This window comes from Phacochoerus africanus, chromosome 10 (genome assembly GCF_016906955.1).
Source record: "Phacochoerus africanus isolate WHEZ1 chromosome 10, ROS_Pafr_v1, whole genome shotgun sequence".
Lineage (NCBI taxonomy): Eukaryota > Metazoa > Chordata > Mammalia > Artiodactyla > Suidae > Phacochoerus > Phacochoerus africanus.
The window spans coordinates 122,017,435-122,041,602 of record NC_062553.1 but is presented as its reverse complement, the minus strand read 5'-3'; the positions used below and the strand labels follow the sequence as shown (position 1 = coordinate 122,041,602).

General features: G+C 37.6%; 1 non-coding gene across 1 annotated transcript; it reads left to right on the top strand.

The window, feature by feature from the left end:
- The first annotated feature begins 20,813 nt into the window (after positions 1-20,813).
- Positions 20,814-20,916, top strand: LOC125110457 (U6 spliceosomal RNA). Its single transcript, XR_007130631.1, has one exon. It is a non-coding gene; the product is annotated as a U6 spliceosomal RNA (small nuclear RNA).
- Positions 20,917-24,168: the final 3,252 nt, after the last annotated feature.

The following is a 24,168-nucleotide window of genomic DNA, read 5'->3' as shown; positions in this document are numbered from 1 at the left end:
TCAATTTCAGATGCATTCAGATATCCTACATTTATACTCTTCTCCTCTCTTGAGTACTGGTTTACATATCATATTTGTGTGTGGATGATTTCCTACCTTTACTGTGTGTTTGCCTTTGTCTGTGAGCTTTCCCATTTTGTTATTTTCTTGTTTCTAGTTGTGGCTTTTTCTTTTCAACCTAGAAAAGTTCCCTCAGGATATGTTGTGAAGTTGGTTTGGTGCTGTTGAATTTGTTAGCTTTTGTTTGTCTATAAAGCTTTTGATTTCTCTGTCAAAACTGACTGAGAGCCTTTCTGGGTAGAGTATTTTTGACTGTACGTTTTTCCCTTTCATCGTTTTAAATATATCATGGCACTTCCTTCTGGCCTACAAAGTTTCTGTTGAAAAATCAGCTGATAAGCTTATGGAAACTCCCATGTATGTTATTTGTTGTTTTTCCCTCATTGCTTTTAATATTTTCTTTTTAGTTTTAATTTTGGTCAGTTTTATTACTAGCTGTCTTTGCATGTTCTTTCTTGGATTAATCTTATATGGCATTCTCTGCATTTCCTGGACTTGGGTGACTCTTTTCCCATATTAGGGAAGTTTTTGGTTATTATCTCTTCACATATCTTCTCAGGTTCTTTCTCTCTTCTCCCTCTGTGACTCATAATGTGAGTGTTTGTGGATTTGTTGTTGCCCAGAAGTCTCTTAAACTGTCCTCATTTCTTTTATTCTTTTTTCTTTATTCGGTTCCATGAGAGTGATTTCGACTACTCTGTCTTCAAGTTCACTTACCCGTGTTTCTTCCTCGTTCTGTTATTTATTCCTTCTAGTCTATTTTTCATTTCAGTTATTGTAGTCTTCAACTCCATTTAGTTGTTCTTGATATTTTGAACTCTTTGTTAAAAACTTCTTGTAACTTCTCACTCTCTGCATCCATTATTTTCCTGAGTTCTTAAATCTTTTTTTATGATCATTTTTAGGTAGATTGCCCTATCTCCATGTCACTTAGTTGTTCTTCTGGAGTTTTACCTTCTTCCTTTTTCTGAAATATATTCCTCTGCCATCTCATTTTGTCTAAATTTCTATTTGTATTTTTATGTATGTGGAAGATGAGTTATATTTCTCCACCTTGGAGAAGTGGCCCTCTTTAGGGGATGTTCTGTATGTTCCAGGAGTACATTCCCCTCTCATGACCCAAAGGTCAGGGTAGGTTCTCATCTGTGTTTTCAGGCTCAGTTCCACAGGCTGAAAGATGGTTGTTTTCTTGCTTCTGGTGTCTTCTCCCTGGTGGCTGAATCTGGTATAGAGGTTTGTGCAGGCTTCTTGGTAGGAGGGGCCCATGCCTGCCCACTGGTAGGTAGAGCTGGGTCTTGTCCCTCTAGTGCGCAGAGCCATGTCAAGAGGTGTGTCTAGAGGTGGCTGTGGGCTCAGGAAGTCTTTAGGGAGCCTGTCTACTGATGGGTAGGGCTGTGTTCCCACCCTGTTGGTTGTTTGACCTGAGGCATCCCAGCACTGGAGCCTACAGGCTGTTGGGTGGGGGTAGGTCTTGTGTCAAAATGTCAGCCTCGAGGAGAGCATTTGCTGAAGAATATTCCCTTGTAACGCCACCACCAGTGTCCTTGTCCCCACCATGAACCAGAGCTGCTACTCCCCTTCCCAGAATACCCTGCAAGACCAGCAGGTAGGTCTGGCCCAGGCGTCTCTAACATCACTGCCTTTTTTCTGGGTCCTGATGCACTTGTATGCACCCTTCAGAGTGAAATCTGTTTCCCCCAGTCCTGTGGACCTTCTGCACTCAAGCCCCACTGGCCTTTGAAGCCAAATGCTCTGGGGGCTCCTCCTCTTCATGCCAGATCCTCCGGAGGGGGATCCTGATATGGGACTCAGAATTCTTACTTCTGTGGGAAAACTAACTTCTGTAATATGATTGTTCTCCAGTTTGTGGATCACCCACCCGGGGGGTATGGGATGTAATTATATAGTGAGTCCTACCATCTCATTGGGTTTCTTCTTTATGTCTTGGATGTAGAATATACTTTTTGGTAAGTTCTAGTCGTTTTTATCTGTGGTTGTTAAGACGTTAGTTGTGATTTTGGTGTGGTCATAAGAGGAGGTGAGTTCCAAGTGCTTCTACTCTGCCATCTTTCCCTTCTTTATGCTTATTTAATAGTTATATTATCAACTCTGACAAAGAATAATTATTTATAATTATAAATAATATTACATTCCATTTATTTACATTATGTAATTAATTGTATTGCCTTTCCAGTTTTTTATTTTTGATTTCCTTTATAAAACAGGGTCTCTAAAGCTAAAAATAAAAGCAAAAATATAATTTAGGCAGATTTTTTTCCTTTATATGCCTCATGTATGTTTTCCTTCTAGAACTTCCTTTGAAGTGGTGACAGGCCAAAAGATGGAAAAGGAAAGCAGTAGGGAGAAGTCAAAATTTCACTGAAGATGTTTAATATTATTGTAAAGTCAGCTCACCAACTTTAAAAGAATAGTGATAGAAATGGTAAGAAAAGAGATCAGATAGAATAAATTAACAGAGGTTTGGATCAAAATCTAAGAAACTTGGATTTAATTGTACAAGTAAAAGGAAGTCAGAGAAATTTCCTGATCGGGGGATTGACATAATAAAAAAGTTGTCTTTAAAAATTAATCTGAAATTCTGTCACAAATTAATAGAAGTGAAAAGAGATGGAAAACCAAAAGATATAGGAATCTGGTTACAGTTGTCCTAGCCAGAGGTCCTCTCTGCCTGAAATAAGGCAGTTATTTTGCAGAGACAGATAGCATTTAAGAAATATTACAAAGAAATGGGCAGAGCTTTGGGACTGCTTGGTAACAGTGACAGATGAGAGGGAAAGATAAAAGAGATTCAGGCAATGGGCTTATTTATTAGGGCAGTGAAGCTGACAAATATATCTATATGTGTGTATATATATGTGTGTGTGTGTATTTTTTATGTAATGACATCTTTTTAAGAAAGTCACAGCCGCCTGACTGTGGCTAGTAATTATAACTTAAAAATCCAGTGATGGAGAGAAATATGTAATAAACAATTGCCATTAACTCAATAATGCTTTCAGATGAAATTGTATTTTATGAATCATTAACAGTCATATGTCTGTTTACGTTGTGCATATTAACATGGATATGAATGCTACCCTAGGAGTTTTTCAGTGCACAGTCTACCCTCCTGTACACAGTGTCCATGACTACATATCTTTGGAAACAGTTGAGCAAAACTTGAGAAAACCTACTTATTTAGTTCTCGGTTGTTATCTAATTCCAAATGGCTTCAGAGATGCTTTGCAAGGACTCCTTAATTTCCCAGGGAATAGTCATCCATAGATTGGCTACCAGTAGGAGGAAGAGAAACAGGAGAATTTTATTGTTGCAAATAGTGATGGGAAAGTTCAAAGAAGGAAGGACTCTTTTCCCCACCAAATCCCTGGTCTCTCTGCTTTCTAACATAAGGTATGGGACTAAGAATTATCTACTATACAATATTAGTTTCCTAAGGCTGCTGTAAAATAATTACTGCAAACCTGATGTCTTAAAACCACAGAAATTTTTTCATTCACAGTTTTGGAGGTAAGAAGCCAAAATCAAGATATCTATAGGGATATGCTCCCTCTGAATGCTACAGCAACAACAACAACAACACAAAAAAATCCTTTCTTGGAAGTTCCCCTGTGGTGCAGCAGGTTAAGGATATGGTGGTGCTGCAGCTGTAGGACGGGTTCAATCCCCAGCCCAGAAACTTCCACATGCCACAGTTGCAGCAAAAAAAAAAAAAATCCTTTCTTGACCCTTCTGGTAAATCCTAGCAATCCTTTACATTTCTTGGCTTTTAGCTGCATCATTTCAATCTCTGCCTTTGTCTTCTCTGTGTGTCTCTGTGTCTGTTCACCTCTTTTTCTAAGGACACTTAACATTGGACTTAGTGGGCCCAGTATGACCTTGTCTCAACATCCTCAACTAATTATGTCTGCAAAGGCCCTATTTCCAAAGGCTACATTCTGAGGTTCTAGACTTGAATTTTGGTAGGCCACTGTTGAACCCACCTAATTAAAAACCCATGTATTTTGCAGGCATGCTGTCCTATCTCTTTAAGAAAATGTTACATTTTTACAGTAGCTGAGTTTTGCAAAGGTAAAGAAGCAGTATGTTCTGATTCTAAAGCTCAAGTAGGAAAATAATAGTCACAAGGCCACAATGAGAGTGGGTTAAGGCAAATATGTTTTGATTGAACAAAACAGCACAGGGCATTAAAGAAAATGCAAAGTCTCCAAGCTCTTACTTTAACCTCTTGAGATGCAGCTTTCCCCGGAGTGGTGACTTTTACAGGCATACCTTTTCCTACTTGTGATCCACAAGTCCTGCCTTTAGCTCACCATGAAAGAAGGAAATGAAAAAAAGAAGACAGGACATAATACCACAGGCTTGCTATCTGACTTTCTTTTCATTAAAAAAAAAAAAAATTTATTTTGTTGTTAATTGATGTTTAAATTGTACAATTATTTGCTATCTTGATCTTTCCTTTCTTTCTCTAGTTCAGAGTATTCATTCATTGAAGCCTGACTGAGCTATTTTATCTAAAACACTCTGATTGTTTATTAATGTAGAATGGAACATGTAGGATTTTTAAAATATTAGTTTATAATTCTTTTTGAAGTTTGTATAAAGTTGTGAATTTTTTTAAAGTTCACCAGAATTTTTTTCCCAACATGAATTCTTTATCCTTTGCATGAAAAATAGAAGAAAGGGTAGAGTGAGAAAGGGTGTTAGGTTTGTAAACTATCTTTGATCTTACTCTTTGTTGTTTTCACATTATCAGTAGCAAATTAAAGGGAAAACTACATTACTGTAGGAATTCAGTAACCTTTTCCTATACAGTACTAATTTTTTTCTCCTGTCTAAATTAAATAAGAGCAGAAGAAGTAGGTTTAGCCTGAATAATAGGGTCAGTTGGTAAAGAGATCTGTAAAACTTTGCTTCTACCATTAAAGTGCTGAACAAACTAGTGGTCAAGAAATAATTACAATGTAATGTGATGCAGGCTACAGTGGTTAATTTGCACATTGCAACAACATTATACAGGACAACTTGGTCGAAGGCTTCTCTGGAGGATGACATTGGAACTAAAGCTGGAAGGATAAAAAAGACTTTGTCAGGCAGAGAATATATTGGAGAAGGATGTTCTAGACAAAATAAACAGCTGTGCAATCCCACTCTTGGGCATATATCCAGACAAAACTTTCCCTAAAAAAGACACATGCACCCGCATGTTCATTGCAGCACTATTCACAATAGCCAAGACATGGAAACAACCCAAATGTCCATTGACAGATGATTGGATTAGGAAGATATGGTATATGCACACAATGGAATACTACTCAGCCATAAAAAAGAACAAAGTAATGCCATTTGCAGCAACACGGATGGAACTAGAGACTCTCATACTGACTGAAGTAAGTCAGAAAGAGAAAGACAAATACCAATGATATCACTTATATCTGGAATGTAATACAAGGCATAAATGAACCTTTCCACAGAAAAGAAAATCATGGACTTGCTGAATAGACTTGTGTTTGCCAAGGGGGAGGGGGAGGGAGTGGGGTGGTTGGGGAGCTTGGGGTTAATAGATACAAACTATTGCCTTTGGAATGGATTAGCAATGAGATCCTGCTGTGTAGCACTGGGAACTATGTCTAGTCACATGATGGAGCATGATAATGTGCGAAAATGGAATGTGTACATGTATGTGTAACTGGCTCACCATGCTGTACAGTAGAAAAAAAAATTGTATTGGGGAAATAACTATTAAAAAAATTAAAATAAAAAAATAAATAAACAGCCATGCTAATTCATGGAGTATGTCGTGTTTAGGAAATGTTCAGAAATTTATTGTATCTAAAGAGTAGGGTTTTTGTAGCAAATGGGACATAACAAACTGAGGATACGATGATAAAGCAGATTGGATCAAATTACATGTAGTAGGGATCATATTTTAGAAATACTAAATCAGTGAATTTTAAGGTCCTAATTAAAGCATGATCCTTTGCATTTCTGCACTTCAGAGTCAATCCATGAGGCTTACCATGCCATGGTAGGGGAAATACTGTAAAATAAAATAGTCTTTGATTAGTTTTAAGTCTCAAATCAGACTTTCCTGACCTCGCTAGGAAGATAGTCATTGAGAAAGCCAGGTATTATAAGTGAGAGGAAAAGATTTACTAAATTCCTTCATCTCTCTGCTTAATATTTCAAAAGCCAGCCTGTACAATTTGTATAAAGGAGAGTCAATACTGGCAGGAAGGTTAAGTTGGAAACATTTGCCCTTTGAGTCTTGTATATTATACAGAAAGATAAGAAATTGGAAGACTAACACCTGGAGGAGGTCTCCTTTTTCCTTCTGGTTTCTGCTTTAAGATAACAGAGGGACTGCAGGTGGAAGGTGGGGCATGAGAGAGAAAGGACTTTACTTATTTAGAATTTTTTTACTTTTGTACAATTTTAAAGGTTACTTTCCATTTTCAATTATTTCAAAATACCGGCTATATCCCCCATGTTGTACAATACATCCTTGAGCCTATTGTAATTACACCCAATTGTTCGTGACTCCCATTTCACCATCACTATACTGCCACTCCCCTAACCCCCTACTCGTAACCATTAGTTTGTTTACTATATCTATGAGTCACTTCTTTTTTGCTATATTCACTAGTTGGTCGTCTTTTTTAGATTCTACATATAAATGATATCATATGGTATTTGTCTTTCACTGCCTGACTTATTTCACTTAGTATAATGCCCTCGGAGTTCATCCATTGTGCTGCATGTGGCAAAATTTCATTATTTTTTATGGCTGAGTAGTATTCCATTACATAGATATGTACATATATCACGTCTTCTTTATCCATTCATCTGTTGATAATGGTTTTGTTTTTTGGGGTTTTTGTTTTTTGTTTTTTGTTTTGTTTTGTCTTGTCTCCTAAAAACATGGAGATTTCCAGGCTAGAGTTCCAGTAGGAGCTGTAGCTGCCGGCCTATGCAGCGGCCACAGCAATGCCAGATCCGAGCTGCATCTGTGACCTACACCACTGCTCACAGCAATGCCAGATCCTTAAACCACTGAGCAAGGCCAGGGATCAAACCTGTGTCTTCATGGATACTAGTCAGGTTTGTTTCCACTGAGCCACAACGGGAACTCCCTATATATTTTAAATTCTTTTCTCTCTCTCTCTCTCTTTTTTTTTAGGTCCACACTCATGGCATATGGAGGTTCCCAGGCTAGGGGTCGAATCAGAGCTGTACCTGCCAGCCTACGCCAGAGCCGCAACAACTCGGGATCCGAGCTGCGTCTGCAACCTACACCACAGCTCACAGCAACGCCAGATCCTTAACCCACTGAGCAAGGCCAGGGATCAAACCCACAACCTCACAGTTCCTAGTCGGATTTGTTTCTGCTGTGTCACGACGGGAACTCCTTAAATTATTTTTTAATTGAAGTACAGTTGGTTTGCAATATTGTGTTAGTTTCAAGGGTACAGCCGTGATTCAGTTATATATCATATATATATGTATATATATACATACATATGATATATATATGGTTATTTTCAATTATATGTTATTACAAGATATTGAATATAGTTTGTTATATTATAGAGTAAATCCTTGTTGCTTGCCTATTTTATGTATAATAGTTTGTATTTATTAATCTCATATTCCCTTTCTTCTTTGGTAACCATAAGTTTATTTGTTATGTCTATGAGTCTGTTTCAGTTTTGTGTGTAGATTCATTTGTACTCTTTTTTTAGATTACACATATAGGTGATATCATGTAATGTCTGTCTTTCTCTGCCTGACTTCCTTCACTTATTCTCTGAGACCATCCATGTTGCTGCAAATGGCAATATTTTACTCTTTTTTATGGCTAATATTCTATTTTATATATGTACCATATCTTCTTAAACCATTTATTTGTTGATAGGCACTTGGGTTTTTTCCATGTGTTGACTATTGTAAATAGTGCTGCAATGAACAATGAGGTACACATATCTTTTCCAATTCGAGTTTTTGTCTTTTTTGGGTATATGTGGGATTGCTGGATCACATGATAGCGCTATTCTTAGTTTTTTAAGGAACTTCCATTCTGTTCTTCATAGTGTACAAATTTACATTCCCACCAACAGTGCAGGCGGGTTCCCTTTTCTCCTCACAGTCTCCAGCAGTTATTGTTTGTACGCTTATTAATGATGGCCATTCTGATTGGTGGGAGGTGAAACCTCATTGTAGTTTTGATTTGCCTATCTCTAATAACTGAGGATATTGAGCATCTTTTCATATGCCTATTGGCTATCTGTATGTGAGAGAAGGGCATTTGGAAACATTGAAACAGAAATTAAAAAGACCAAGGACGTTGGATCCAGGGACTCACTCCTCAGGAGCTGCCTTGGGAAAGACACTAACCTGTCAGAATACCACCCTCCACTCAGTACAAGGTTCAGCATGGCATGGGAACTGTGGTGCGGAGGTTTGGATTTATGATGGCTACATAAATAAACCTGAGGCACATCTCCTGGATTCTCATGGCCTATGCATGTCCTCCAGTGACCCCAGAAGTTCCCAGATGCTTTAGAGAGGGAACTTGAAAGTACCGAGAATACCAGAAGACCAGCATAGCCTGGGATAGCAGGAATAACACCAAGAAACCTTAAAGGGCCCAGGACAAATGGCTAGGCTTCAGTAGTGGATGTCACCACATCATCCACGAAATTGTACCTTGATGCTCAGCAGTCCAAGAATACTCATCCAGCCTTTTCACAGCAGAAATTTAGCTAATCATCCAACTAACATATCTTTTTTGAGTAGCCATATGTTTTACTGTGTGGATACAGAGATGGATACAGGCAGAACATTCTGATGAAGTGATGTTTGAGCCTTGAATGTTAAGAAGAAGGAAGCACACGCAGATCTGGAGAAAGGGCTAAAGTGGGCTAGATTCCTGTGATTGTGGGGATAGTGGCGGGAGATGCAGGCAGAGAGGGAGGCAGAAGAAGAAGATATAGGCCTTGCAGCGTTGGTAGAGAACTTGGATTTTGTTCTAATTCCAGTGGAGAAACATGAAGGGGAATGGCAGGATCTGATTTACTCAATGGAAGGATAATTCTGGGTGCTGTGTGAAGGGTTGACTGTGAGGGACAAAAGTGAAACAGGGAGACTAGTCAGGCAGTAGTTTTAGTGTTTTAAATGAGACATAAAAAGTTTAATTGTAACAGCAGAGGTAGTGAATTTCTGCTGTTCGATTTGGAAGTAGAGCCACTAGGTCTTGCTGATGGATTGGATTGGGCAAAGAGGAATGGGGACTGTTGGTTTGAGCAACTGGGGTGTAGTGGTCATTACTGACATGAGGAAGCTTTGTGGGATGAGTGGATTTGGGGGGAGATGGAATCAAGGGTCTTACCTTGGCAATGTTAAGTTGAGATGCCAATTAGACATCCAAGTGGAGACATTAAATAGGGAGATAAATACATGAGTCCAGAGCAGGATTGGAGATGAGAGGGTTGGAGATGAGAGATCAGGTTACAGGTTATCTGTAGCATATAGATGGTATTTAAAGCCAAGGGGCAGGATGAAGTCATCTAGATAGAGAGCAAGGAACTCCTCCCCTCATCACCACAAGGTCCTTTACCACCCTCCCTTCTCAGCCCAGAGACTCTTAGAAAGTAATAATGGAGGGAGAAGAAATCTGAGACACTGAGCATCCTAAGCTACACGTTTATCCAAGTAGATGCTTAAAACTATTTTACTGGACTACATTTACAAGTTTAGATTAAATTTTTTTTTTCCGCCTGCTACACAGTGAGGATTTGAAAGATCAGCCCTAGAAAAAACAAAGAAATTTTATTTTCATTGATCAACTAAATACAGTATGAATAAATCTAAGATATATAATCTTCATATATAATTTTAAGGCTAACTATTCTTCGGATAAATAAACATTTGTTCCTGTTACTCTCCTGAAATGAAATTCATGGATAAATAAAATTGACCTACACATGGTTTTGAAAACCCCAATATAATATTTAATGTCATATATAAGAGAAACAAAAGTAATTTATAGTAAAATAATATGTATTTCAGCATGTCAATGCCTGGGCACAGCTACACTGGAAAATTTGAAGTAGTCAGATGCCTACATCTATATATAGACTCACCGTAAATGTGATAGCCACAAATGAGAGTGTGTTTTTGGCAACTCAAACACCTCAAGCAGCATCCGCCATCAGTGACATGATTCTCGAAAATGGCAAACAACTTTTGTAAAGTTCTGAACAAAACTAAGTAATACTTCCCTCAATTTACACAGTATATCTATTCCTATAAAACGTTTGTTTAAATGCTTTATAAATTCCCACTTACATGAACTTTTGGGGAGTCATTTAAAAGTTATGCAGGATATGAAATAATTTTTTATTAAGCAATACGATCCATGCAGTTCTACTACATTATAGAACATCTAGCATCCCTGGCCCCTGCCCAATAAAAGCAGAACTCCTAATCCTGGAATTCCCGTCATGGCGCAGCAGAAATGAATCTGACTGGGAACCGTGAGGTTGCGGGTTCAATCCCTGGCCTTGCTCAGTGGGTTAAGGATCTGACATTGCTGTGAGCTGTGGTGTAAGTTGCAGATGTGGCTCGGATTCTCTGTTGATATGGCTGTGGTGTAGACCAGCAGTTGTAGCTCCCATTTGACCCCTAGCCTTGGAACCTCCATTTGCTGAGGGTGAGACCCTAAAAAGCAAAAAAAAAAAGAACTCGTAATCCTCGTGACAACCCAAAATGCATTCACAAATTGGCAAACATCCCTAGGGCACAGAATTACTCCCAATGAAGACCATTCTTTAAGTGATATAAGATAGTTTCTAATTAATAGAGAGCCAGTGAAATATTATAAAGAGAAAGATGTTCACACATCAGTGTTTTGGACAATACCTCCCAATGGCATTACATAGATTGAAACGGGTGGAAATTAATAGCTAAGAGCCCCCATTAAGTTGCTGTTGCAGTGTTTCAGATAACAGATAATAAAAGACTAAGATCATGGCATTACGAAGGGAGATGAACAATCAGAATAATCAGAATCTAGAGACAGTCTGAAACAAAATGAAAAAATGTAAAGGTTGATTATATATAGATTGGGGAAGAAAGAGGAATGTGGAGGGACTCTGAGCTTTCTTTTTTTTCTTTTTTTTTTTTGTCTTTTGTCTATTTAGGGCTGCACCCACGGCATATGGAGGTGGCCGGGCTAGGGACTGAATTGGAGCTGTAACTGCTGGCCTACACCACAGCCACAGCAATGCAGGATCCAAGCCGCGTCTGTGACCTACACCACCGGTCACCACAACGCCATGATCCTTAACCCACTGAGCAAGGCCAGGGGTTGAACCTGCGTCCCCATGGATACTCAGTGGTTTGTTAACCACTGAGCCATGACAGAACTCTGGCTCTGAGCTTTCTAATTTGGGAGACAAGATACATGATAATGCCATTAGCCATATTAGCAATTGGAAAAGCAATTTGGGAGGACAAAGCTAAATTTCATTTCATGGATATTCAGCTTCAAGAAACTACGGGACATTTTTGCTTTCAACCAGTTTACTAACATCAGTTCATTCAACAAGTAGGTATTGACTATGAGTCATGTGCCTGTCACTGGGTGATACGGGCGTAGCAGTAAAACCATTGTGCTCTCTGCCCTCAAGAAATTTTTTGAGTAATGTGAGAGAAAGACATTTCAACCGATAATTATATACATAGTTATCTAATTATAATTATAGTTAGAGAAATTGTGTTAAATACAATGAAGAGTTTGGCATCCAGTGAAAAGTTGACCTAATTGGTCTGGACAGTAAGGAGGTGGCCCCTGCCAGAGAGGCTCTGGCAACTTTTATGTCCTCCGGGTTCTCACCCATGCTTCTTTCCATTGCTCTGCATTGGTAGAGTCTGGCACCGACTGAGAATCATTAAGATGATCTGTTGTTCAGTTTCCTTGCCCACTGTATTCTCGTGATCTCTAAGCCAGGCCTGCAACCTTTGTTATCATTGGCTTTTGTGTAAGAATACCTACCACTGAACTCATGGGGCGGGGGGGGGGGGGGGGGGGGGGGGACAAAATAAATCATCTTTCCCCAACCGAATCCAACTTTTTCTTACCAAACACCTCTAACTTTGGCTTGGAGCCAGGAGAACGACCGGCCCTTTTGAAGTCTCATGCGCATGCACAGAGCGGGCTCTCCACCCCTGTATCCCTATAGCAGGTAATTGTCCTGTACCCTTGGAGATGTCTGCTTGCCCTTCAAAATCACCTCCCCCCACTATCCCCAGAAAACTCCACCTTCACTTTCCCGATTCATATGGGCAGCCTACAAAAAAAGCTTGTTTTTTTCAGAAAAATCAAACAGGTTCTCAGCCAGAATCCTTGTCAGTGTCTGTGGCAGCACATGTTCCTGTGTGAGATCAGCTGACACTCCCTGTGCCCTCAAAGGGATGCAATCCCAAGGAAATCCTCCTCACTTACACCTTATGAAGAAAACCTAACACAGAAATTTCTAAAGTGAGACAAAGCTTCTGTTATTATCAGAATAGAAGGGGGAGGTATGACAAAATTTGATGAGCTATAGGACTGTGGATGAAATAAGTTTCTTCCTAAATTCTGGCCATCTGATGTTCATAATATCTCTCTTCAATCACTCAGTTTTGAATTGGCCAGAAGTCATAGCATCAACCCAGGGAAATTGTGAACGATTTTCCATGTTTTGCAATTTTCACTGAAAAACTATGTTTCAAATATAATTTTAATATAAATCACTACTGCTTTTTTTTTGTCTTTTGTCTTTTTTTTTTTTTTTTTTTTTTTTTTTTTGTAGGGCCACACATTCAGCATATGGAAGTTCCCAGGCTAGGGATTGAATCAGAGCTGCAGCTGCCAGACTACACCAGACACAGCAACGTGGGATCCGAGCCACATCTGTGACCTACACCACACTCACGGCAACACCGGATCCTTCGCCCACTGAGCAAGGCCAGGGATCAAACCCGCATCCTCATAGATACTAGTCGGGTTTGATAACCACTGAGCCAAGACGGGAACTCCTCACTACTGCTTTATAACACACAGTTTGAAAAATCAATATTTGGGTGAACTCCTGAATGTTGCCCCAAACCACAGTTAACACACACACACACACACACACACCCAAACGCACTCACCTACTTTCTTTAAATAGAACTAATCTAGAATATTATAATCCAGTCCACAATGGAAATAAAAATTTTAACATCTAAATTTTTAAAACATCTCGGATCTAAAAGATCATCAATTCACAAAACCCCAGTCGTTCTCCAAACACATGGTAGTTCTAAGAAAACCTAGATAATTAAAAAACGTATGAGGAGTTCCCATTGTGGCTCAGTGGCAATGAACCCGACTCGTATCCATGAGGACACAGGTTCGATCCCTGGCCTCACTCAGTGAGTTAAAGATCCAGCGTTGCTGTGGCTGGGGATAGGCTGGCAGCTGCAGCTTCGATTTGACCCCCTAGCCTGGGAACTTCCACATGCCATAGTTGCGGCCCTAAAAAGAAAAAGAAGAGAAAAGAAAAAAAAATTAAAAATGTATGAAATCTTAATTAATTAAATAAGGGTGGTTTCAGAGATGAAGAGAGCAGTGTTTCCTTTGTAATATGCTGTCTTACTCTCACTAGTGACAATCTGAAAACTGTAGACACAGGCATCTCTATATAGAACGTGTCTATGGGACACCTGTAGGAGAGTAATTCATTTGTGCTAATGTCTAATTAGAATATTATTTAAAAAAATCAAGTACTAAAATGCTCCAGGTACTTTAAATAAATAGAAACAATGTAGGAGTTCCCGTCGTGGCTCAGTGGTTAAAGAATCCGACTAGGAACTATGAGGTTGCGGGTTCGGTCCCTGGCCTTGCTCAGTGGGTTAACGATCCGGCGTTGCCATGAGCTGTGGTGTAGGTTGCAGACGCGGCTCGGATCCCGTGTTGCTGTGGCTCTGGCGTAGGCCGGTGGCTCCAGCTCCGATTCGACCCCTGCCGCGGGTGCGGCCCAAGAAATAGCAACAACAACAACAAAAAAGACAAAAGACAAAAAAAATAGAAATAATGTAATGTATATGCACGGTCATTATTATTATATTTTAATTACAGTTCCAGTGAAGATTAAATCAGTTGCATTTCTGATGTTAGGTGTGCCTTTTTAAAACTATTATTTCTCTTTCAGTTGCAATGATGACTCTGAAAACTACTGAACTATCTTAATAATTGGGGTCAGAAAAGAGCTGATGATAGCTTCAAATCCTAGGGCATTTATTCAAACAAAATATATATAAATAATGAGATCTTACTTAGCTATAATCTCTTTGGGAGCCTCTTTCAAATTCAGAAATGAGAACCTGGAAAACACAAGCTGATGCAATATTCTGAAAAATTCCCCAGGGAAAGAACAGCTACAAAACAAGCACAGCAAATGAATTTGGTTCAAGAATTTAAACTAAAATGTTAACACTAAAAGAGCAATATAGCATCATGAAAGTAAAATTATTTCACATTATCATTTTAAATCATTCTCTCTGTTTGGGGATTGCACTAATTACTTTCAAAAATATATTCATTACATGAAAATTGAAAGCTATAGTTATTTTGTCTTGCTTTGATAGTATTTGACTTAATGAAAATCATGAAATTAAAACTTTCCTTGAAAGCATGGTATTATTTTAAAAGCTCCCTCTTTGGTTACACTGACCTAAAAAATAATAAGGCAAGTTTAATGTTCATGATAAATCTCATGGGATTTGAGAACATTTTTATGGCTATGAATATGAAAGTTCCTATGAGAAACATTTGCATTTTGCCACTGCATAAAAAAACAAAGCAATTTGCAAATAAAGTGTAGAGAATGTGATTTAAAACATTTTACCATATTTTAATTCTTGAGTACCCACCAAAACATTGTGATAATATCCTCATTGACTAATTAGCATGGAACAAAACTTTTTCATTTTTAATTTTAAGTAGGTTTTTAAATCACCCTAATCTTGGCTTGCAGTTTAAAATGTTAACATATGGTAATTAGGATACCTTCTGAATTACTAGTAGAAAGTAATCGCTATAATTTTTTTATAATGTCATATATCCAATGAAAAAAAAAATAGTTCTGTGAATTTAGCAAGACTTAAAAACTTGTCATACTTTCTGTGGTTAAAATTCTTACGCATTATTCAGTATTCATATTCTATCTTTTTGCACTAACATGTCTCACAAAGTACTTACAAAATTTAGAATCCTTGATAGAATAGGAAGGAGTCTTATAGTTACCTAGTATAAAGCCTACATTAAAAATCTATTTCTCGATTATAAATTCAAATGTGTTCAAAGCAAAAAAAAAATTATATTTTTGATATCCACTCATGCTTCTTCTGTTGACTACTCTTTTTGCCTACTTAATTTTTTTTTTTTAATTGGGTTGGCTGCCCTTTTCCCATTGATCTAAGAGCTCTTTGTATATTAGACACTGGTCCTTTGTTTAACAAATATGTCACAGAAATTTTGTCATAGTTTGAAGTTTATTGGTTGTTGTTTACTGTATTTGAGATAATTTTTCCATGCAAATGTTTACACAGAAATTTTAGGATTGTTTGTTAATGGTTTCTACTTTTCATGACATTCTTTAAAATGTCTCCCTCACTCACTTATGTTTTCTTATTATACATTTATGATTCTATTTAATAAAACTTAAGCCTTTAATCTAGCTATTTTAATCTTGTTAAGAATAAAGTAGGTAATCGTATTTCCAATTTTCCAAGTGGCTAGCCACTTACTTCACTACCATCTAGAATTTTTTTCCTTCTGACTTGAAATGATAATACCTTCGATGGTAGACAGAAGAACAATCCCCCCAAAATATCCATGTCCTAATCCCCAAAACCTGTGAGTAAATTAGGTAACATGGCAAAGGAGAATTAAGATTGCCAATAGAATTAAGGCTGCTAAAAAGATGAATTTGTGGTATGGAGGTTATCCTGCATTATCTCAGTAGGCCCAGTGTAATCCCAAGAATGGGATTATAAGTGGGAGAAGGAGGCAGAAAATCAGAATGGGAGAGAGATTTGAAGATGCTATGCTGCTGGCTTTGAAGATGGAGGAAGGGACCACAAATAATGCAGGCGGCTTCTAGAAGATGGAAAAGGCAAGGAAATGGACTCTCCCCTAGAGCCTGCAAAAGGAATGCAGTTAGCCCAGTGAGACCCATTTTGGACTTCTGATCTCCAGAACTATAAGAGAATAAATTCGTATTGTTTTATGCCCATATATTTGTGGTAGTTTGTTATAGCAGCAATAAAAAAAAAATAAAAAAAGAAAGAAACTAACATACCTGATTTACAAAACAAGGAAATAGAGAATTAAAGTGACAATAATTTTCTAAGTAATAGAAAAATTAAAGTGACAATAATTTTCTAAGTAATGGAAAAAACATTTCTAAGTAATGATTATTATGAAGGGCTTCTTTTTTTTTTTTTTTTTTTGTCTTTTTAGCTATGTCTTGGGCCGCTCCCGCGGCATATGGAGGTTCCCAGGCTAGGGGTCCAATTGGAGCTGTAGCCACCGGCCTACACCAGAGCCACAGCAACGCGGGATCCAAGCCGCGTCTGCAACCTACACCACAGCTCACGGCAACGCCGGATCCTTAACCCACTGAGCAAGGCCAGGGATCGAACCCGCAACCTCATGGTTCCTAGTCAGATCGTTAACCACTGCACCACGATGGGAACTCCCAGGCTTCTTCTTTTTAGGCCTAAAGGGTAACCCACTTATATTTATAAAAAATGAAAATTAAGAAAAGAATAAGGAAAAGAACTTAAAAATAGAGCACAAACCATCAAAGGGTTATACTATAAATAAAAAGAATTAAGGTAAGAGATAACTAGCGTGCAATCCAGCAGTCCTGTGGAGAGTTGTGGCAGATTGCCCTAAGGACTAGACAATCCATTCTTTTAGAGTATAATTTTTTATGGACGTACTTTGTATTTTTGGTATAATTTCCTTTCCACACAAAGGTTCAACAACATATAAAAGCATAGTTTAAGCAGAGAGAATAGAATCTAAGTATGCTGTCTTTTCTCATCATGTCTTTCTGGTGTAAAGCGAGTACGAAGCATTAGGACTTAAAAGAGTGTCGAGAGATTTACAGTCAAGATGATTTATAGTTTATAGTAAGTTCATATTACCCACCAACACCAAAACTAATCAGTAATATATATAAACTTTAAGAGAGAAAACCAAAGAGGCCTGTCAGACTCAAACATAAGATAAATCTCCATGGATAAAAAGCAGAAAAATGGAGTTCCCGTCGTGGCGCAGTGGTTAACGAATCCGACTAGGAACCATGAGGTTGCGGGTTCGGTCCCTGCCCTTGCTCAGTGGGTTAACGATCCGGCGTTGCCATGAGCTGTGGTGTAGGTTGCAGACGCGGCTTGGATCCCGCGTTGCTGTGGCTCTGGCGTAGGCCGGTGGCTCCAGCTCCAATTCGACCCCTAGCCTGGGAACCTCCATATGCCGCGGGAGCAGCCCAAGAAACGGCAAAAAGACAAAAAAAAAATAAAATAAAAATAAAAAATTTAAAAAATTAAATAAAAAAAAAGCAGAAAAAAAAATGCCACAAGCTCTGGGGACTCTAAATCCAAAAATAAGCATTGGTGGCTGGAATTTGCTTTCTGAAGTCTAACAGGAACAAAATAATACGCCATGGAAGGTGGACTACTGAAACTGTATCTGCTGATCAGAGCTAGGCTTGGGGTGGAACACACTTCTAAGGGACAAAAAAAAAAAATTGCTGTGTCTGCTGCCTTGTGCAGTATATATGGATCTTAAGACCTAGACAAAGAAAACAGTAGGCACAGTGCCTCAACTATGAAGAAAATCAAGCCATTAGCTGGCTTGATGAACAAAGCTTCAGTATTGTCAAATCAGCATGTAGCAAGGACTCCAAATAAATATTATAGAACATGATTTTGGCCTGAGGATTTGGGCAGAGGCAACCACACAACCACCAGACAAGCAGGGGTAACACAGAGATTAGAGAAAGAGAGAGAGAAACTCAAAGTCCAAAACATATACATCCAAGAACAAAAGCAATAAAATCAATAGAAGAATCCATCCTGATGAAATTAATTTAGAGAACAGTCTAACAAAGATATTAAAATAAGTATTTAGCAGGTTCATTGATATAAATGAAGGCATAGTTTTCTTTTAAAAGATGAAAAGAAATTTGAAATGAAAGAAAATAATGAAGAAAAATATAAACAGAATTGTAGAATTTATAGAAATTAAAAATAAAGTTATTGGGATTTTTTAAAACTCAATAAATGGAATAAAACTCTGAATAGGACATAATGGATACAAAGAGAGTTAGCAAACTTAAAGATAATATTGAGACATTCACCCCCAAAGTAGAACTTTGGAACAAAGAGATAAATATAAAAGAGAGCAGGTAAGAGCTGAGAAGTTTTAATATGTATCCAAAAAGTATTCTAATAGAAAATAACAGAGAAATGGCAGAGAAATAATTCTTGGAAGAATAATAGCTGAGAAATTTCCAAACTGAAGACAGACATAAGCCTTCAGATCATCCATATCAACACAAAATAAATCCATATTAGTTGTCTCCTAATGAATCTGTGTAACGTTAAGAATCAAGACTAAAAATATGAGATAACAAGTACAAGAATCAACTAGAACTCTTCTGCTTTGTCGTATAGCAGAAATTATCACAACATTGTAAATCAACTATATTTCAAAAAAGTTTGAAAAATGGAAAAAAAAAACCCTCTCCTACATTGTTAGTAGGAATGTAAAATTGTACAACCAGTTTGGAAAATATCTTTGCAATTCCTTATAAGATAAAACAAATGCTTGTATGAACCAGCAATTGTATTCTTAAATATTGACCTAAAAGAAATAAAAGCATATGTCTACACAATTTTTTATAGGAGAACGTCTATATAAAATCTATTTATAATAGCTCCCAAACTTGAAACAACTCAAATGCTCATCAAATGGTGAATGGTGGGTAAATAAACAAATTGTGAAACATCCATAAAATGGAACACAACTCAGCAATAAAAAGACACAAACTACTAATACATGCAATGACATAGATAAACCTCCAAAACATCCTACTGAGTGATAGAAATCATAACATTCTGTATGATTCCATTTATATAACATTCTGAAAAAGGCTAGTTCATAAAGACAGTTATCTGATCATTGTCTGAGATTTTAGGTGGGGTAGGGGTTGAATACCAAGGAGCATGAAAGAACTCTGGGGTTTAATGTTCTATATTATTGAATTGGACATATAAAAAGATTGAATTTCACTGTATGTAAAATGTACCTCAACAAGCCTGAATTTTTGTTTTATTTTTAAAATTTTATTAGTAGTATTATTTTGTGGCCACACCCACAGCATACGGAAATTCCTAGGCCAGGGATTGAATCTGAGCCACAGCTGAAACCTACACCATAGCTGCAGCAACGGTGGATCCTCTTAACCCACTGTGCCAGCCTGGGGATCAAATCTGTGCCTCCACAGCAACCTGAGCTGTGGCACTCAGATTCTTAATGCACTCACTGCAGCAGGAACTCCGAACCTGAATTTTTAAAAAAGAATAAAGAAAAAAAAAAAAAAAAACGTTAACAGCTACAAAAAAGAGAAAGGAACACATTTTCACCTATAACAGGTCCCTCATCAATAATAATAGGCAACAGAAGGGAATAAAATAATAGCTTTAAAGCACTGAGGAAAAAAAATAAATGTTAAGCTGAAATTTTATGTCTGGTAAAACTTTCATTTAAGAGTGAGACAACCTACTGTATAGCACAAGGGAAATCTACTCAATACTGTGTAATAACCTATATGGGAAAAGACTCTGAAGAATGGATACATGTATATGATTTACTTTACTATGCACCTCAAACTAATGCAACTTTGTAAGTCAACTATACTTCCATAAAATTTTTTTTAAAAAGTGAGACAAAATAACTACATTTTCAGATGTAAAAGACTAAGAGTGAATGAAAGAACTAGTAAAGGTCTTTCAGCAATAAGTAAAATGAAATCAGCAGGGATGCATGAGACTTTTTAAAAATTTTTTTATTTTTGTCTTTTTATTTTATTTTATTTTGCCTTTTCCTGAGCCGCTCCCGCGGCATATGGAGGTTCCCAGGCTAGGGGTCGAATCGGAGCCATAGCCACCGGCCTACACCACAGCCACAGCAACGCAGGATCCAAGCCTCGTCTGTGACCTACACCACAGCTTAAGGCAACGCTGGATCCTTAACCCACTGAACAAGGCCAGGGATCGAACCCACAACCTCATGGATCCTAGTCGGATTCGTTAACCACTGCACCACAACGGGAACTCCGCAGGAGACTTTTTAAACGGTGTATTAAAAGTTAACAAATTTATAGTTATCAACGGAGAAAGGGGGGAAGGGAGGGATAAATTTAGAGGATGGGATTAACAGATAACATACCACTACAAATAAAATAGATAAGCAACAAGTATTTATAACATATGGAATGATATTTAATATCTTTTAAAAACCTATAATGGAAAATAGTTTGAAAAAATTATATGTATAACCAAATCACTTTGCTGTATAACCTGAAACCAACACAATATTGTAAATTCACTATACTGCAATTTTTAAAAATAAATGCATGCTTCAGCAGCACATATACTAAAATTGGAATAATACAGAGAAGATTAGCATGATTCCTGTGCAAGGATGACACACAAATTCATGAAGCATACCATATTTTTTTAAATGAATGAAAATAAGTTTAATTAGTACTGACTTTAAAAGAACTCACTATTTTTGTGTTTTTAAAAAGTCAGTTATAAGATTAGAGAGTACCATAATGGATAATTGAAGAGTGCTAAAATCATTTTTATGTTTGAAGAATAAAAACACCAACTAACAAAATTTGTAAGAAAAATTTATTGCTAAATATTGTGCTGAAAAAATTAGGATTACAACTAAAAGACAAAATATGTAATCAGTGATAAATGACCCAGCAGATAAAAAGTGGGGAATAGAAAGCTTTTTGACCCAGAGAAGGCAGGAAAAAATTTAAGCAGCAGAAAAATAATGATAGGTGGAGTTTCCATGGTGGCGCAATGGAAGTGAATCTCACTAGCATCCATGAGGACCCAGGTTTGATCTCTGGCCTCGCTCAGTGGGTTAAGGGTCCAGCATTGCCATGAGCTGTGGTGTAGGTCACAGATGCAGCTCAGATCCTGCGTTGCTGAGGCTATGGCTGTGGTGTAGGCCGGCAGCTACAGCTTCAATTTGACCCCTAGCCCAGGAACCTCCATAGGCCATGGGTGCAGCCCTCAAAAGACAAAAATAATAATAAGAAGAAGATGGTTAAAATCATTGCAGATATACCAGAAATAGTAATAAATGAGATTATTGGGTTGGGTAAAACAACAAATCTTACTCTATGTTGCTAATAATACGCTAAACTAAAAGACTACACACAAAAGTTGAATATAAAAGATAAAGATACCTTCTTTCTTGGAGGAGAATGCACCCCTTGATTTTTGTCCCTGGATTTTCCAAACACACTGATTTCCAGGACACAATTAGGAAAATTCTTATAAAGCAGCTCCTCTCCCTTAGAAAAAAAAGAAAGAAAAAAAAATCAAAAAAAGATATCTAAGTAAATACTAGCCAAAGAAAGTTATTTTAGCAATATAATATTTGAAAAAGCCAACTGTCACACACACACAAAAGAGAACAATTCCAAATAATGAGAAGAAAAGCCACAGACTGGGAGAAAATATGATTAAGAAACAACCTAATTAAAACAACCTTACCAAAGGTCTGAACAGACACCAAAGAACAGATGACAAACTGCCTATGAAAAGACGCTCCACATCACATGCCCTTAGGGAATTACACATCAAAACAATCATGAGATACCACTGCATACCATTAGAATGGCCAAAATGTGAAACGCTGATGAAACCAAATGCTGGAAATTACGTGGAGCAACAGGAACTCTCACACATCGCCAGTGGGAATGCAAAACCGTATAGCCACTTTGAAAGACTTTTGAGAGTTTGGCAGTTTCGTACAGAGCTGCACATATTCTTCCCAATGATCCAGTCTTTGTGATCCTTGATATTCATCCAAAGAAGTAGAAAACTTATATACACACAAAAACCTACATGTGGATATTTATAGCAGCTTTATTCATAATTGCCAAATCTTGGAAGCAACACAGACGTATTTTAGTAGGTGAACGAACAAACTGTTGTACATCCAGGCAATTGAATATTATTCAGCGCCATAAAGAAATGAGTTACGAAACCGTGAAAAGAAACAGAGGAAACTTCAGTGCACTTTCTTCCAAGTGAAAGAAAACAATCTGAAAATATATATACTGTGTAGTTCCAATTATATGACTTTGTTGAAAAGGTGGAAGCATGGAGACAATAAAAAGTTCAGGGATTGCCAGACGTCAGAGGGGGCAGAGATGAATATGCAGAGCACAGAGGATCTTGTAATGATGAATACTTGTCATTATACATTTATTATACATTTGTCCAAACACACAGAGTGTACAACACCAAGTGTGAATCCTAAGTTGAACTGTGGACTTTACGTGATTATGATGTGGCAATGTAGGTTCATCCTTGATTAAGGAAAAAAAAAAAAAAAGATCCATTCTAGTGAGTGATGTTTTTAATGGGAGAGACTACACCAGTGTGGAGAAGGAAGTATCTGAGAAATCTCTGCATCTTCCTCTCAATTTTGTTGTATACCTAAAACTGCTCTAAAAAACAGTCTTAAAAAAAAAAGGCAGTGTTTAGATAATGTGTCTTCATAGGACGAGACTGACTTCAGACTTCCAACTATTGTGTAGTGTGCAAGACTGATTCTCTTTTCTTTCCAGAGATGTTGAGAAGTATCCAGCATCCTTTACTAAACCTTTTCTGTTGATGCCTAGCAGAGCTGGTATTTTTGTTTACAGCTAAGAATCCCCACTGATAAAGCTCTGAGGTCCAATCCACTTGGAAATTAGAGTTTATCATATAACCTCTTTTGAGAAATAGAGACTGTGCACTTTATTGGGTTGGGTTGGGAGTCTGAGCATCGTAGCATAACTAAGAGCTTGAAGAATCCAAAGAGTATGTGCGCTTACAGTGACACTCTACTGAAACAGCTCTCTCTGTGAATTTTAATGCAAAAGCCAGTGGCCTCTGTTCTCTTCTCAAGAGAAACTTTAGCTGAGGGGCCAAATCCAGCTCCTCATCTGTTTTTGTAAATAAAATTTTATTGGAACACAGCCATGCTCATTTTTTTCATGTATTGTCATTGGCTGCTTTTATGCCACAATGGCGAAGTTGAGTAGTTGGGACAAAGAGAGTATAGCCCACAAAGAGCCGAAAATATTTATTTACCTTTTATAGAAAAAGCTTGCTCACCCCGGATCAAGAATACATGAAGAAAGCAGAGAGGTCTCATTTAGATTTCTAGACTTGTACGAAAAGGCCCTGAAAATGGGAATTCTTTCTATTTCCAATATAAGAGCTGAAGCTTTTCCCTCAGCCCCCTTTTATCATCCACTGCACCCCTTCTTTATAATCAGGGCTTATCACTGTTAAACAGTTATCATGATTAAACTTCTTTGTGAATAAAAATATGGTTTATCAGAATTCCACAACCTCTTGTACATCACATATCCTGATTCTTTTCCCTAAGTTTTCATATTGTTCTCAATTCTTCCAAAATAAAGGTCTCCTTTTCATCAACAGTCCTTCTCCTCCTTGACAACTCTTGGTCAATCTGTGTCTCTGCTCCTACTTTCCCACAAGTATCTTCAATATAATAATACTTCCTTAGGTACATGTTCTCAGTACTGTTTTCTCCCAGCTTCGCTCTAGCTCATACACCATTTATCTGCTTTCATAGCTTCCATCATTGTTCTGTACAGCTACTCTCCTCTCACTTTGACCCTCCCTTTAAACGTCACATCTGCATTTCCAGATGTCCATACATCCCTA